This window comes from Petaurus breviceps, unplaced genomic scaffold (genome assembly GCF_028583685.1).
Source record: "Petaurus breviceps papuanus isolate PSGF00001 unplaced genomic scaffold, PetGlider_PUasm1.0 90865, whole genome shotgun sequence".
In the NCBI taxonomy this organism is placed as follows: Eukaryota; Metazoa; Chordata; class Mammalia; order Diprotodontia; family Petauridae; genus Petaurus; species Petaurus breviceps.
In genome coordinates, this window is record NW_027187367.1 from 12,948,881 (window position 1) to 12,964,837 (window position 15,957).

Here is a 15,957-nt window from a genome sequence, read left to right on the forward strand (position 1 = left end):
CTCCTGGGATCCATGGTTTGTATCACTCTTACCTAAAGTCTTACCTTCTGCAAGAAATTTTCCCCAGTCCTCCTTAATCTTAGTGCTTTTCCTCTGTCACTATTCCTAATTTGTCCTGCATATATATATATAGTTGATTGTATTGTTGGCCTATTAGATTGTGAGCTCCTTGAGATCAGGGACTGATGTTACCTGTTTTTGTATTCCCAGTGTCACATGTTGTCATTCAGTCATTTCAGTCATATCCAACTCTTCATGACCCCATTTGGGTTTTTTTTTGGCAAAGATATCGGAGTGGTTTGCCATTTCCTTCTACAGCTCATTTTACAGATGAAGAAACTGAGGCAGACAGGGTTAAGTGACTTGCCCAGGGTCATATAGCTAGTAAGTGTCTGAGGTCAGATTTGAACTGAGGAAGAAGAAGCCTCTTGACTTCACACCCTGTTGTTTCATAGTAGGTGCTTAATAAATGCATGTTGCTTGACTAATGTCACAGGGCTAGTTAGTGATATAGCCAGGATTACAGTTCAGATCTCTTGACTCCAAATTCATCACTTTCTCTACTAACACACACTGACATCCTGGGAAAGGTAATAAAAAAAACTTATGAATGAACATAATGTGTACTATCTCCAAGCCCTGGGCCTTTTTCAGTCTCCCAAACTTTTTTGGGAAGGTACTGTTCCTACCCTCAGGAAACCCCTAGGCTGATAAAGGCGATTCAATTGATACTCTCAAGGACTTCTTAGCTAGTGGTGGGGTAAGGGAAGACACACACACACACACACAGAATTCCTACCCCCAGGAAGTCTCCAGTCTGATTCATGGGGGAGGAAGACATACCCTGACCTCAGGGAGCCCCTAGTCTGATTCGGGACTCGAAGTACACGCATATGATGCTGACAGTCGAGCCTACACAATAAAACAAAGGCTGAAGAGACAAATAAATAATAGAGGATGCAGGTTAATCAGGACAGGCTTCTTGAAGGAGTAGGTGAATGAAGTATAATTTACTTTGAAAGTAAGGAGGGACATAGATTGGTAGAGTGGAATGTGCAAAAAACATGAATCCTTCCCCCAACACATGCATACCTTTATCCCTCAAATGTCAATCTTTTTGGGCCTCAGTTTCCCCTGTAAAACGGAGTTGAACTAAATTATTTCTAATGTCACTTCCAGCTCTAAAATCCCACAATCCTATATATGAACAACACTAGACCGCATTTATAAGCTACTTTTTAAGGTTTACAAGGAACAATTCTTCACAACAACTTTGTGGGAGTAGTTAGTGCCAGCATTATTATACCCATTTCATACATGAGGAATCAAGCAGACTTAGAGAGTGGCTTGTTCAGGTTCACACAGCTAGTAAATAATTTGAATCCTGATCTCTGGATGCTATGTCCAGAACCTTTCCTTTTCTCCATGATGCTGCGGTGGAGGTGATAAATGTGAGATACTGATCATGTAAGGGAGAAGATGTTTAGGGGTGAGGGAGTAAGAGGGAGATAGGGAAGAAGGGCTAAAGGATTTAAGAGTTGGAAGGGAGCTTTGAGATAAGCTACAAAGGGACCAAGACATCGAGGTGGTGCCATAGTGAGCAGAGTGCCAGGCCTGGAGTCAGGAAGACTCATCGTCCTGAGTTCAAATCCAGACTCATCCCAGCTGTGTGACCCTGGGCAAGTCACTTCACCCTGTTTGCCTTAGTTTCCTCATCTGTCAAATGAGTTGGAGAAGGAAGTGGCAAACCACTCCAGTGTCTTTGCCAAGAAAACTTCAAATAGGGTCACAGAGAATCAGACATGACTTAAACAACTCAACAACAATGACAAAGGTTTTCTTTGTATTCAAGAATAAATAAAAAAACTGGCCTGTTTAGGAAATGGAATAGGGAAGTACATATTCATAGACTGTCAGAGCTAGTAGGGAGCTTAGGGATATTTTGTCTAAGTCTCTCATTTGGTGGATGAGGAAAGTGAGACCCATAGAGGTTAAGTGAAGATTGTTGAAGGTCACACAAGCAGTCTGTGGCAAAGCTGGCAATCAAACCCAGGATCCAGGTCTCCTGATTCCAAGTCCAATGTTCCTTCTACTGTAACATGCTGCTTTCTGTAAATATAAGTTGGCAACATGGCAATGTCAGGCTCTAAAGGGCAAAGCAGGGAAATGTGGTCTAAGGTCAGGCAAGAGTCCAAAAAACCAGATGTCCAAATGGGTTTGAGCTCATAGGAGAGGCATCTTTTCCAATTTGACTCATCCAGGTAGGTGGCTTTGACATGTTCTTTGGAGACCTAATTTTCCTACATCTCTTAATCTCTAGCTGTGGACAGCTTCCTGAATTTCCAGCATGGGGCATTAAGGGGATCATTAATAGGTGTGCTGCTCTTTACGAGGCATGATGGGGGAAAGGGCACTACAGGAACCATGAAAAGGGAAAGGTTGGGATCACGGGAAAACCATTTTTGAAGGAGAAACAATTATATGCCTTCTGTGTGAAGAGTGCCATGCCAGGTTCTTGGGGTGAAACTTTACAGTCTAGGTAGGGAGAGACGGAAACATATAAAACTCTAATACAGAATAAAGCAAGACAAAAATTACTCAAAGATATAAATGCCCATGCCTTATTGTCATTGGGTGGCATTTTCTGGTTCAATCACCTGACCAAGAGACCACACATTAGAGGTTTTAAATATCAATTTGAGTCTAAATGTTCAGTCCTTACTATGCTAACAAAAACCTAGGCAAAAAAACAGGATAGAATCTGTAAAAAAAATTTATTTAGATTAGAAAAGGAAATAAAAAAAATTAGGAACACTATCAGAAATCGTTTTGGGTTTTTTTGGAGGTAGGAATGCAGGGCAATTGGGGTTAAGTGACTTGTCCAAGGTCACAAGGCCAGTAAGTGTTAAGTGTCTGAGGCCGGATTTGAACTCAGGTTCTCCTGACTCCAGGGCTAGTGCTCCATTCACTGTACCACCTAGCCACCCCGCTTATCCTTTTTCTAGCATGGGCTGAGGAGCAAGTTTCTTTTCTTCCATTCAAGGTTCCTAGCTGGAAACCAGGCAACATCTCGGTAGCTTTGAGCCTATGCTGCTCATTGTTGTTCAATCGTTCAGTCATGTCTGACTCTTTGGGACCACGTGGACCATCCTGTCCATAGGGTTTTCTTGGTAGAGTTGCTGGAGGGGTTTGCCATTCTCTTCTCCAGTGGATTAATGCAAATAGAGGTTAAGTGACTTGTTCAGGGTCACACAGCTAGTGAGTGTCTAAGGCTGAATTTAAACTCAGGTCCTCCTGACTTTAGGCCACCTAGCTGCCTCCATGCTGCTTGTAGCTCCTTACTGTACCTTTCCCAACCTTTATATGTCCCAGTCAGATCCTAGAAATTTTCATTTTAGTCACCTCACCTTCTTGTAGCTTATCTAATCAATTCTCGGCCTTCTTTCTATTGGTTCCATGCCTCAGTACCCCTACGCAATCCTTTGTGTAATTTCAATTTCTCTTTTTCTCCCTCTATGTCTTCACTACCATAATATGTCCTCCTTTGTTAAGCAGTTAAAAGGAGTTAAACTTTCCTTGATCTGGTTCAGATAAGGACGAAGTTTAGGTTCTACCTGACCCTTTTTCCATACCCCACTTATGGGACATATTAAGTTTTATTCCTTTATTCTTCATTTTTCTCCTAGTATGTTAATTTTCCCTTCCCTTTTCTCTCTTTTCTTAAGAACAGAACAAAACTACATCCTAAACAGAGAACTACAAGAAAACTAAATAAAACACTCATGTTTATCTTATTTAGGAGCCTCTGTGACCTTGAAGACATTAGGATTTTGAGAGGGCACAACTCTTTCCTTTGTTAGAATATAAGTATGTCATCATCTCTTATCTCTTTCCAAATTACTCAAATGTATTTACTCTTCTGTGTTTCTTTTGATTTCTGTGCTGCATTTCAATGTTTCTATTCAGCTCTGGTCTGTTCATAAGGAAGATTTGAAAACCTTCCCTTCCTTAAAGGTCCATTTTTTTTCCTTGTAAGATTAGGTTCAGTTTTTCAGGGTGAGTTATTTTTAAATCATAGCTTCCTGCTTTTGTCCTCTAGAATATTGTAGTTCAAGATTATCTCTCCTTTATAGTATTTGATGTCAAGTTTTGTGTGATGTTGATCGTAGTTCCTTGACACTTAAATACTTTCTATCTAGTTGTTTACAGTATTTTTCTTTGAGCTAGAAGATCTAGATTTTATCCATGACTTTCCAGGTCAGTTGTTTTTGATATCATACATTTTCTTCATTTTTTCTCAATTTTTTGATTGTTTACTAATATTTCTTGTCGTTTCATGAAGTCACTGAATTTTATTTGGCCTATTCTAATTTTCAGGGAGTCTGTTACTTGGGTAGAGTTTTCTACATTATTTCTAAGTTACTTATTATCCCTCTAATTATTTCCTCTACGACTCTTATTTAACTTATAATTCCATTTAAAATATTTTTTTGCTTCTTTTCTTCTTGTAGTCAAGTCACCTTTTTTTTTCCTTTTGTATTCTACTTATAGTTGTAGAATTACTCTTTTCTTCTGGGTTTACCTCTTGCACATCTTTTGACCCATAATATTTCTTCATAGAGAAGCGAGGTGGCACAGTGGTTAGAGTGCTGGGTCTAGAGTCAGGAAGACCCATCTTCCTCAGTTCAAATCCAGCCCCACACACATATTAGCTGTGTGACCTTGGACAAATCACTTAACCCTGTTTGCCTCAGTTTCCTCATCTATAAAATGAGCTGGAGAAGAAAATGGCAAACCACTCCAGTATCTTTGACAATAAAACCCCAAATGGGGTCATGAAGAATTGGACATTACTGAATAACAGCATCTTCTCCAAATTGTTTCATTGCTTTTTTCCTCTTTACTAAAATAATCAACTTCAGTTCCCAATTTAGGTTTTTGTGCATGGATCAAATTCTGCCTTCCTCCTCCCAGACCCCCTTTCTACTTCATGCTCTTCATGAGGAAACTGAGGCAAACAGGCTTAAGTGACTTGACCAGGGTCACCCAGCTAGTAAGTGTCTGAGACTGGATTTGAACTCAGGAAGCTGAGTCTTTCTGACTCCAGACCTCACACTCTATCCACTGGTCCTGGCTTTTATTTCCTGACCTCCTTCTGATGACTTCTGTCCCTTCTTGGACAAGAGAAAACTTGAAGATTCTGGAGGAGCTGGTTCTCATGCTGATGTCACTGCCTCCCAGGTTCCTGACTCTAAGCTGCAGATCAGGGATCACAGCCCAGACCAGAATGCCTAGAGCCACGCACCCACCACTAGATCTCACTGCTTCTAAGATGCTTCTGATCTTAGATTTCACTGTTCTAGGTCAGATCTTGGCAGTTGGCTATCCCTGGACGTTATCAGGTCACTACTGAAATCTTATATCCTCCTGGGGCTGCCCTGAATGTTGTGCTGCTGAGGGATTCTGTCTCTTCCAGTGTCTTTCCATTCCTGGAGCTCTTGTGTGGGCTTCTGGCCCGCTCATCTGAGCTCATCATTTTGCCTTTCCTAATGGACTTCTGTCCTGATCACACTCTTTTTCCTCGTGGAGTACTTCTTCTAGCACTGGTGGCTTCTGAATGTCTTTGTGTTTGTGAGTGTGTGTGTGTGTGTGTGTGTGTGCGTGTGTGTGTGTGTGTGTGTGTGTGTGTGTGTGTAGTCCTGGGCAGGAAGAAGAAGCTTGTTGATGTTTTTCTTTGAATTTGTTGATTATTTTTTAATCTGGTACACTTTTCAGATCATTGCTATCATGCAAGTAGGAAATCCAGTCTCCCCTATAACCTTTTACTCTTCATCTTAACTGGGCCTCCTTGACTTAAGTAGGAATCGAATAAATATATGGGGATGGAGGAAATTTGAGGTGTAGGGAATGATTTCCCCCAAGGTAGTAGTAGTACTAAAAAGTTGGGCAAGAGTAACTAGGAAGTGTCATGAAATTGTCATGCTGTTGTCCCATATACCCATGCAGGTCATAGGCACTGTGCCTTCTCTTCTCTCTCCTCACTTTTTCTAAAACATTTTTCCTAAAACAGGGAGGTTTCAGAACCCATGATTTCCATGTTATGTGAGACAAAAGCTGACCTTATAGACTTTGATCATGGCATTCTCTGTTGATATATTGATGGGGACAAAGAGGGTACCACGATTCACATCAGTACTCTACCCTCATACATAATCTTTCCCACACAAGACCCAGTGTTTACAGGTCTATCACGTCTGAACTTGCTTCAGCAAGCATGGACTTGGACAGCTCTCTCACTCCCCTGGGCATGCTCAATGATGTTATTCTCATGTGGTACAGACTCAACCCCACTCTTCAAGCTTTCTCCACAGACACTCAGAATGTACTTGGCACTGAAGCTGTTCCCATTTCCATTACTAGCCCTTTTTCCTTTGCTGCCTTAATATCTGCTCTCTAATCACTGGCCCTGTCAGACACTAGTGGTGAGAATGCCTCTTGCTGACTTTGAAATCTCCCACACCTGCAGCATCCCTTTGACGCTCCCAGAGCAGCTGGTTCTAGTTTTGATGTCACTATTCCCTGGCTTTTGACACTAAGTGGCAGACCAGGGATCACAGCCCAGTCCAGGATGCCCACCCACCATTAGACCTCACTGCCTCTCAGAAGGGTGAGGAGATAGAGCAGGTAGGAGAGAGGATTCCTCCTGCCCCTCTCTTCTCCCATTATATTCTTAGCCTCAGGGCTCAGGATGATGGATTCCCTTCTTTGGGGGCAAACAGCAGTCTGGGAAGGAGGATGGAATCAGCAGGTGATGTCTGAGGATTAAAACTAAATTGTATCTTCTTGTCTCCAAGGTTCTGCAACCCCCTTCTGTTTTTCCCTCCCATCCTTAGCTAAGAAAGCCAATGGCCTTGAGGTTGTATAGGTGCCAACCCAGTGTGACCTGGGAGCATGTTGGGTTGTAAATTAAAAGCCCTTTTGAACTGGGCAGTTTCATTCAGCCTCGGACAGATGGCAACCCCAGCTGGGGGTGGGAAAACGGCATTAGCAGCTCAGACTTGTCTCTTTCTAGCATCAGGACCATTTTGCTTCAGCTTCCTCTCTCCAAAGTGAAGGTGAGTCTTGTGGAGCTGCAAGATTGTGGAGACCTGGGGCAGAAGAAGGGTCCCTGGTGGTCAGGTTGGGGGCAGCTCACCCTCCAGAGCCCTGGAGGTCAGACCACTGATCAAAGAGTCCAGTGGTTTGAGCCACTGCTGCCCATACTTGCCCTGCTATCTCATCGATTTCTTACCCAAAATGCAGACAGGGCTCAATCCTCCTTCATGTCCTTAGGTACCAGGGTGGACCCTGGTAGAGTGCCCCAAACACAGTAGGAAACTTAATAAGGGTTTGTTTATTGATTGATCAGGAAATTTGTTCCCTTGCCCTTGGGGGAGGGGATGAGGGTAGGCATTTCTTTTGTTGTCTGTGACTAGGCTCTGATCCTGTGAGAGGTAAGTAAGAGAAAGTGTGTTGGTCTTGGTATCACAAGATCCAGATTCAAATCCTAGCTCCTCTGCTTACTATCTGTGTGACCTAGAGGAAGTCACTTTACTTCTCTGAGACTCAATTTCCTCGCCCTCAGTATCCTCAGTGATGTCAATACTTTGTATTGCAGGTATCATGGGGTGATTGTTAGGCAGACACTTTGTAAACCCCAATGCACTCTTCTGTTCTTAGAATAGTTAGAATATTGGATCCCAAGTCAGAAAATCTGGGTTCAGATGTCACACACACTTCTTGACTGTGTGACCTTGGACAAGTAATTTCATCCCTGAGCACCTCAGTTAATTGAATGGGGTAGGACCTTCAAGATAACCTTCAAGGACTCTTTTGAGCTCTATAAATATGAGATGCTAATATGAAGCAGGTCAGGTTGTCAGTGCCAAATGCCAGTCTGGGCTGAGTGCCAGGAGACTGTATTTATGCATTTACCAGGCTTTAATCCCTTGGGCTCATAAGCACAAGAGATCATGGATTTAGAATGGGAAGGAATCTTAAGGGTGATCTGGTCCCATGACTTCACTTTTCAGATAAGGAAACTAAAGTTCAGAAATTCAGGGATTTCTCCAAGGACACATAGATAGTAAGTAGCAGAGCCAGGATTTGAACTCAGGTCCCATGACCCCAAGTTTTTCTACTCCACTTTAGCTTTTAAGTCAGAAAGAACCTAAAAGATCATCTATCAGGGGTTCAGGAACTCGTTTTTTAATTTTATTTAATTTTTTTTGTTTTATGAACTTGTTTTTAAAAATATTTTGAAAACCAGTTATAATCAATATCCTTTGTAATCTTCTAGCTTTTATTTATGCATTTAAAGATGTTATTCTATCAGACCACCATCCCTCCAAAAAAAGGAGAAGAGCCTCTGATTAGATCAACCCCTACATTTCCCAGAATCTTTAGTACAAAGAACACAAGAGAGAGGGTAAGGAAACCTGGATGGTGCTCCCAGCTCCACCATTAACTGGGCATATGACCTTGGACAAGTCACTTCTCTCTGGGTTTCAGTTTCCCCTTCTGTAAAAAGAGGGGGTTGGATTCAGTGATCCCTAAGGTCACCTAAGTCTGGCATTCCATGATTCTACTTCTAGGGTTCTGTAATTTCAAGAAAAAAAAGCAAAAAAAAAATCATAATAGCCAATGTTTATAATGTGCTTTCAGGTTTGCCAGATGCTTTTGCTTTCATTCTGACTCTCAAAACAGCTTTACTGGGTGGGTGTTTTTATTATCCCAATTTTATAAACTAGGAAACTGAGATTCAGAAAGATTAAGGATAGTGACTTGGCCAGTCTGGAGCCAGCAAGTGTCTGAGGCAAGACTGGAATTCAGGTCTCACTAAGCCCAAATCCAGCACTCTATCTACCATGTGATGGTGCCATAAGGACAAGCCACCTAACCTTTTCCACTTTCAGGAGGAAGAAGCCTCAGCCTTTGTTGACTGAAGTGTTTTTAACTAGGAGAATTACAAGGAACTTCTTTTTGCTGGTTTGGGCTTCTTTTTTAATCAGTTACCTAACCCTCCTCCCCATAGAACACCCCCCCCCCCAATTTTTGACCTTATTAAGTTTTTCTTGCCCTAATAAATCATCTACCTCTAATTCCTTTTTAATACTTTTCTGCTGGGGAAATGTTCTTGTTCTTGGCTATTCTGAAATTGCTTCACCCTGATGGTTATCAAGTAATTTTGTTTTTTCTTTATCCTTATGATGGTTATGCTTTTCTGGTTAATTCATATTTTTATCTCTCTGAGCCTTAGTTTTCCTCATATGTAAAATGGGTACAACAATCCCTCCAGACCTTATAAACCCTTGTGAAGATTAAATGAGAGAATATATATATGAAGGGGCTTAGAACATTATTAAATGTTTAAAGCTCATGCTTCTGAAGAAGTATAGAAGTTCACAAAACACTTTCCTCGTAATGGCCCTATTTGGTAGGTAGGGTAAGGACCCCCGACTCCCATTTTATGGATGAGGAAACTGAGACCGAGAGAGATAAAGGTATTTGACTATAATCTCTTAACCTGGAAATAGTACTGTTAGAATCTAATCTAGAATCAGATCTGTCACTCAAACATAAGGGAACATTTTACAAATATGCAGTATTATTCTGAGAGGCTTCTGGTTATGATTTTTCTTCCTTATCCTTGATTCTGTGCTCAAATAGACCAGGTATGATTCTGAAGGCTGAGTCCCAAGAGATCATAGTTGCTTTTTAGCTTGTGCCTACTCAAAATTTAAACTGGGAAAAATCTCCAAAAAGAGCTTGGATGTAGCTTGGGTCTAGATTTTCCCAAATGTGGTTAACAGGGTCTCCAGCTCCTATACAAGTCTTCAAGGTTGGGAATGCATATGGATGGAGGACAGCATTTAATAATGAAAATAATAATAATGACTAGCATTTATATAGAGTTTTAAGGTTTGCAAAGCACTTTATAAATATTATCTCATTTTTGTCCTCACAACAACTCTGAGGGTTAGATCCCAGTGGGCAAGCTTGCATTCTATATGGGGAGGTGACTTCTTGATCCCAGAAGACTCGTGCTTGTGAGCATGTCAAATTTATCAGAGACTCAATTGATAATTCTCACCTTCATTCTAACCTTCCCTACCCTTTAACACTTTTAATGATTTATATAATATATAATTATATAATTTATATAATAACTGTTTTGGCTTTACTTATAGCTTAGGGTACTAGGTCTTGTCTGACAGTCCAAAGACTAGACTACCATCTTAAGCATTGATTCCTATGCTGTTGTAAGGGAACCTCAAAGCCTGAAAAGGTTTTGCTGGCACAGAAACATATGTAAGACCAGAAATGTGTTAGGCAGAAGATAAGTGCCCTCTGGGATAAACTTTTGAGCTTGTTTAGATTCCTTTGAAGGGTAGAAGCAGAGTATTTTGGGTTTCCAAAGATATGATAGAGTCAGATCCACAGTTAGATCTGTGGAGTGTCTGTGAATGAGCTAACCTGAAATGAATTGAAGGACATGGGAGTCCCAGCTGGGAATTAAACAAGGAGTCACATAGACTTTCTAGATATGGGAAAGGGATAGAGGAACATACAGAGAGAAAGACAGACAGAGAGACAGAGAGAAACAGAAAGAGACAGAGAGAGCACAAACCTAGGGCAAAGAATATCATTATGGAGAGGAAAGGCCTTTCTAGCTGAGTTTTTGGAAGAAAGATCATTTCTTAGGGAGGAAAAAAAGTAAAAAAGGGATACTTTCTAGGAAGGGCTCTCTCCACCCTGCACCCCTCTTCACCCACTAAGTCCAGTGCCTGGGTGTGTTGTAACAGGGAAAACCTCCGGAATTTAAGCTAAAAGAGCATGACAGGGCCCATTTATCCTCATAAAAGGAAAAGATATTGCCCCTAGCTAAGGAATCTACCATTGGAGCCTTCTACAACCATGTGCCCACTGGAGTTTCACCAGCACATGCAAGTCCAGCATGGAGTCATGACTTACATGTCAACATTTATTAAGTACCTACTGTGTGCCAGGCACTGTGTTAAGTGCCAGGAAACAGTCCCTGCCCTCAAGGAACTTATACTCTAATGAGGGAGAGTATATGTAGAGACTAAATACTTAGTGGAAACAATATGTCCACCTAGGCCCTTAGGAGAACAGGCCCAGTAGAAGCTGTATCATGACACCATCAGAAGACACTGATGTTCTTAAGAGCATCACAGATGTGAGTTGTTCCTTCTGCCTGGATACCTGAGCTTTATGTGTTCCCTAGGTGTGCACCCTAGCTATAACTAAGGGTGTACAATCTTTTCTTCCCACTGACAGCATGTGAATTTTTAGGAGAATGTATCCCTGATTTATGGCTGAAATGTTTTATTGTGCCTTTTTTATTATGTTATTTCATTAGGTGTCTTTTAAAAACAATTTTGGAGGGGGAAGGCAAGTTAATTGAGGTTAAGTGACTTGCCCAAGGTCACACAGCTAGCAAGTGTGTCAAGTGTCTGATGTCACATTTGAACTCTGGTCCTCCTGACTCCAGGGTTGATGCTGTGTGCCCTGAGCCACCTAGCTGCCCCAAGTATCTTTTTTAAAAAACTAATAATTGTGTGCTCTGGCTTGGTGTCCAACTCAAATAAAGATTTAGGCCACTAAAGATCCCTGTGGGAGGCATATTGACTTAATTTTAAAGTGTAATATTACCTATGTTGTATTGTATTTTTATTTATTTTGTTAGATATTATCCAATTATATTTTAATTTGTTTGGGGCCTCACTTAGGTATGTTTGCTACCTCTGCTTTGGCTGATTAGAAAAGTTAAGCTTGCTAGTAGGGGCTTAAGAGCTATAATTTTTAGTGGATGTGTTACTTTGAACCGAGGATGGTCTGGGCAGGGCCATGTGTGAGGTGAGGGGGTGCCTCAGAGGCTACTTTACAAGGAAGTAATCTAATCCTATTTGGGCATCGAGTTCTTTTCTGTCTTGTCAGAGAAGGGTTGTGAGGGAATATGTATGTTATATAAAGGGTAGCTAGGTGGCACAGTTGGACAGCTAGGTGGTGGAGTGGATAGAGTGCTGGGCCTGGAGTCGGGAAGATGATTCTTCCTGGCCTTGGATACTAGCTGTGGGGCCCTGGACAAGTCATTTTACCCCGTTTGCCTCAGTTTCCTCATATGTCAAATGAGCTGGAGAAAGAAATGGCAAACCCCTCCAGTATCTTTGCCAAGAAAACCCCAAATGGGGTCACAAAGAGTTGGACACGACTGAAAAATGTCTAAACGACAGATATATATATATATATATACAGCTCTGGGTGTGGGGCTTAGTCAGAAGGGAGAGATACAATAGGTTCTCAAGAAATGTTTGCTGAACTGAATCAAGTTGACATTAATAGACCCCCACAGGAGGGCTGGGGGAAAAGGAAAGAACATTTGCCACTTCTTGGAACTCATAGGATATTAGAGCAAGAAAATACTGAGATCATCAATAATGATAAAAAACAAGTTTATCTTCTTATAGCCCTCTACAGTTTACAAAGCACTTTCCTGCCAGCAGCCTTGGGAGGCAGGTGAGTGTAAATGTTATTTATGCCTATTTCATACGTTCAAAAACTGAGACTTAAGGAGGCCAAGTGATTTGTTTAGTAGCACACAGCATGTGAATGACAGAGTGGGTTCCGGTTTCCTGGACCTAAGGCAAGGAAAGGGAGTGAAGAATAGGGAGAGGCGTTCCCAAGGACAATGTTCCCCAGTTTTACAGATGCTCAGGGTTGGTCCTGACTCCCCTCAAATAAAATAAACCATCTCACCTCCTCCAATGGTATGAATGAAATTTGTCACATAGGCCTCTAAAAGTATCACTAGCTTGTTGCCGGAATAATAAACACACCTCTTTATCCTCTCCAACAAGGAAGATTTTGTTACTTCTTTGTTCTCTCCTTGCCAACCAACTAATAAGCTCTTTGCTTTATCACCAACTGCAGACACATTGAGCGAGTTAAGGGCTGCTCCCATGGCTGGTGTTTGCCAGAGCATCTAAGAGGAGAACTGGGTCCCATTGCCGCTCCTTGGTAGCTGTTCCCTGTCAGCTTTCTTTGCTTTTTTAATAGTCACACATCATGAGCTCAGTCCCCTAATCTCTGTTTCAATCTTTGGTTATAACACCTTATTAATTCCACAGCCATATGGCATGCTGGGTCCTGTGAGTCTCAGACCTGGTGAGATGGAGCCCTGATGTGTCAGAGCTGGATGTGTGCATGTGGGGAAGGGGAAGGGTTGGAGAGCCTTAGAGACTCTAGTTTGACCCCACTTGTTTGACAGAGGAAGAAACTGAGGCCCAGAGAGGCAAAGTGACTTCCCCAATGCAGAGAACACTGGGCTGGGAGTCAGAAGACCTTGGCACAACTCCCAGCTTTACTACTGTCTATGTGACCTTGAGAAAATCACTTACCTTTTCTCTCTATGGCTCATTTTCTTTCCCTTGAAATGAAGGTCACTAAATGATCATTAAAGGCTCTGTCCTGTTCTAAGATTTGGTGAGAGAGAAAGAACTAGAATAACAGAATCAGGATGGAGTTTGGGAGATTAACCCTCCTCATTTATTATAGATGAGAAAAGTGGTATAATTGAGGTTGGAGGACCTGGATTCCACTCCTGGATCTAGTATTTGCAATCCTTCCCCTCCCAATAATATTTTATTTTTCCCCCAATTACATGTAAAAACAATTTTGAACATTCTTTTTTAAAATTCTGAGGCAATTGGGGTTAAGTGACTTGCCCAGGGTCATACAACTTGTGTCTGAGGTCACATTTGAACTCAGGTCTTCCTGACTCCAGAACTGGTGCTCTATCTCCTGTGCTTGAACACTGATTTTTAAAAATTGTGAGTTCCTAATTCTCTCCCTTCCTCCCTCTCCTCCCCCATCACTTATACGGTAAGCAAACTGATATGGGTTATACTGTGCAACCATGCAAAACATATTTACATACTAGTCACGTTGTATCAGTTATAATCCTGTATGATTTTGGTTAATTGCTCTCTGGATCTCAGCTTCTTAATCTAAGGAATAAAGGGTTGGACTAGATCAACAAATCTCAAACTTTTTAGTCCCAAGACCCCTTTACAAGGTCTGCTACATCTCCCTCTGAAGGTTCTAGCAGTCCCTCTGAAGAGTTCTCTGTTGATATCAGCATGAGCCCCCACGGTTGTGTTCTCATTATTAGCCTCTAGTGACTAGCAATTTTAACCAATTGATATTGATTAGCTTTTTACAAATGAATTTCCACTTCAAGGATATAGCATTAACAAAAGTGCAAACATTTCTCCTAACAACTTCATGACATACTTTCCCTATACTACCTTGATTCTGGGGAAAATGGGCTAAACTTAGTGCAGTTTCTATGTAGTATTGATCCTTCCAAGTTCACATCCAAATGTGGCATTGCTGCTGGCATGAATCCTGAAGGTCACAGATATGGGCATCTGGATTGGGCTGGCTGAAGAAACCTGGCTTGGACTTGACTCCCAGACTCATGGGCTCCCAGAAAACTTGATCTAACCTTTCAGAACTAACAAGGCTATAGCCTTCAAACTCCTTCACCAAAAACAAAAAAAGACACAATTGAGGCAAAAAGAAGTGAGGCCTGTATTCATGGTATTGTATTGGCTTAGGTGGGGTGGGGGAAAGGCTGGAGGCTTCTCTTATGACATTGTCTCTCACCAGATGATGTCAGCTGGAAAAAAGTCAACTCAAGAGACCTAACCAAGAGGAAGTTGCCAAGATCAACTGAAGCCTTTTGAAGATATTCCCAGTTCCCATTCTATAACAGCAGTCAATCAAAGAGGCTGCCATTCAATATTTGATGAGTAGACTGAAACTAGTTGTAGAATGTCTACATGTACTCCAACATCTCCCCAAAGCACTTCAATTATACATCATCAGAACTCTCCTAGAAGCAAGCTTCATAGGTCTCTCCCATTTGAGGAATTGCTCTAGCTGCATTCTGTGCATGCTCATAGGTACTAGGCTCATCAGCCCATCCCAAAGAAGTAGAGATTTGTCCAATGTCACAGAGCTAGTAATGATAGACTTGATCAGGAATCTCTCCTTGGGAAGTAGGGGAGTAGAACAGAGGTGACCAGTGCTCTCTGCAGTACTGTAAATTAAGGGTGCCCTGGGAGGTTGGTAGATGAATATTAAGACTTCTAAAATGTCCCAGATGCAAGATATCGATTCCTAATCCTTCATTTGACAGATAAGTGGGAAAACAGGCCCAGTGGGTCTTGGGACCATCAACTCTCTTTCAGGTGTGCAAGAAGGAGGGAGTCGTATTTCTCATATCTTCCTCCTTTCCTGTATCCCAAGAGAAGATGCCCTTATACCCCACCCTCTGCCAGATGCATTCTGAGGGCTGGAATGGATCAAATTCTCCTGATTCATCCATTCACCTCTTAAGGAAGTGAACCCATATTGGTGGACTGTTGAAGTAGTGTAATAACCCACCCCTTTATTACCTCCTTTTCTGAGCTCAAGGCCCCTGTGCAAAGAACCATTAGCCTAGCCTTTTTCTCTGCCAAGTGGCCTTCTATCGAGCAAGTAATTAAATGCCTTATTCAGCAGGAACATGTACATTCCCAGTCTGTGACATAACCACATTCATTTCTCCAATTTTTACACTTGGGAAGCTTTTATAGCTAGAACGATCTAAATAACACAGTCAATTAGCTCACAATGCTGGCCCATATCACTGGTCAGAGTGCAGGATATAGTGGTAAGTAAGTGGCAGTCAGAGAGGGACCATTCAGTCTTAGATTCAAGGTCTGGAAAATAAGATCTCTAGGGACAGACTAAAGGAATTGGGTCCCATTACCCTAGAGAGGAGAAAGCTGAGGGAGGGAGCACATCCCTGGGTCGGTTCTCTCAGTGTGGTGTAGGCTTACATAGACT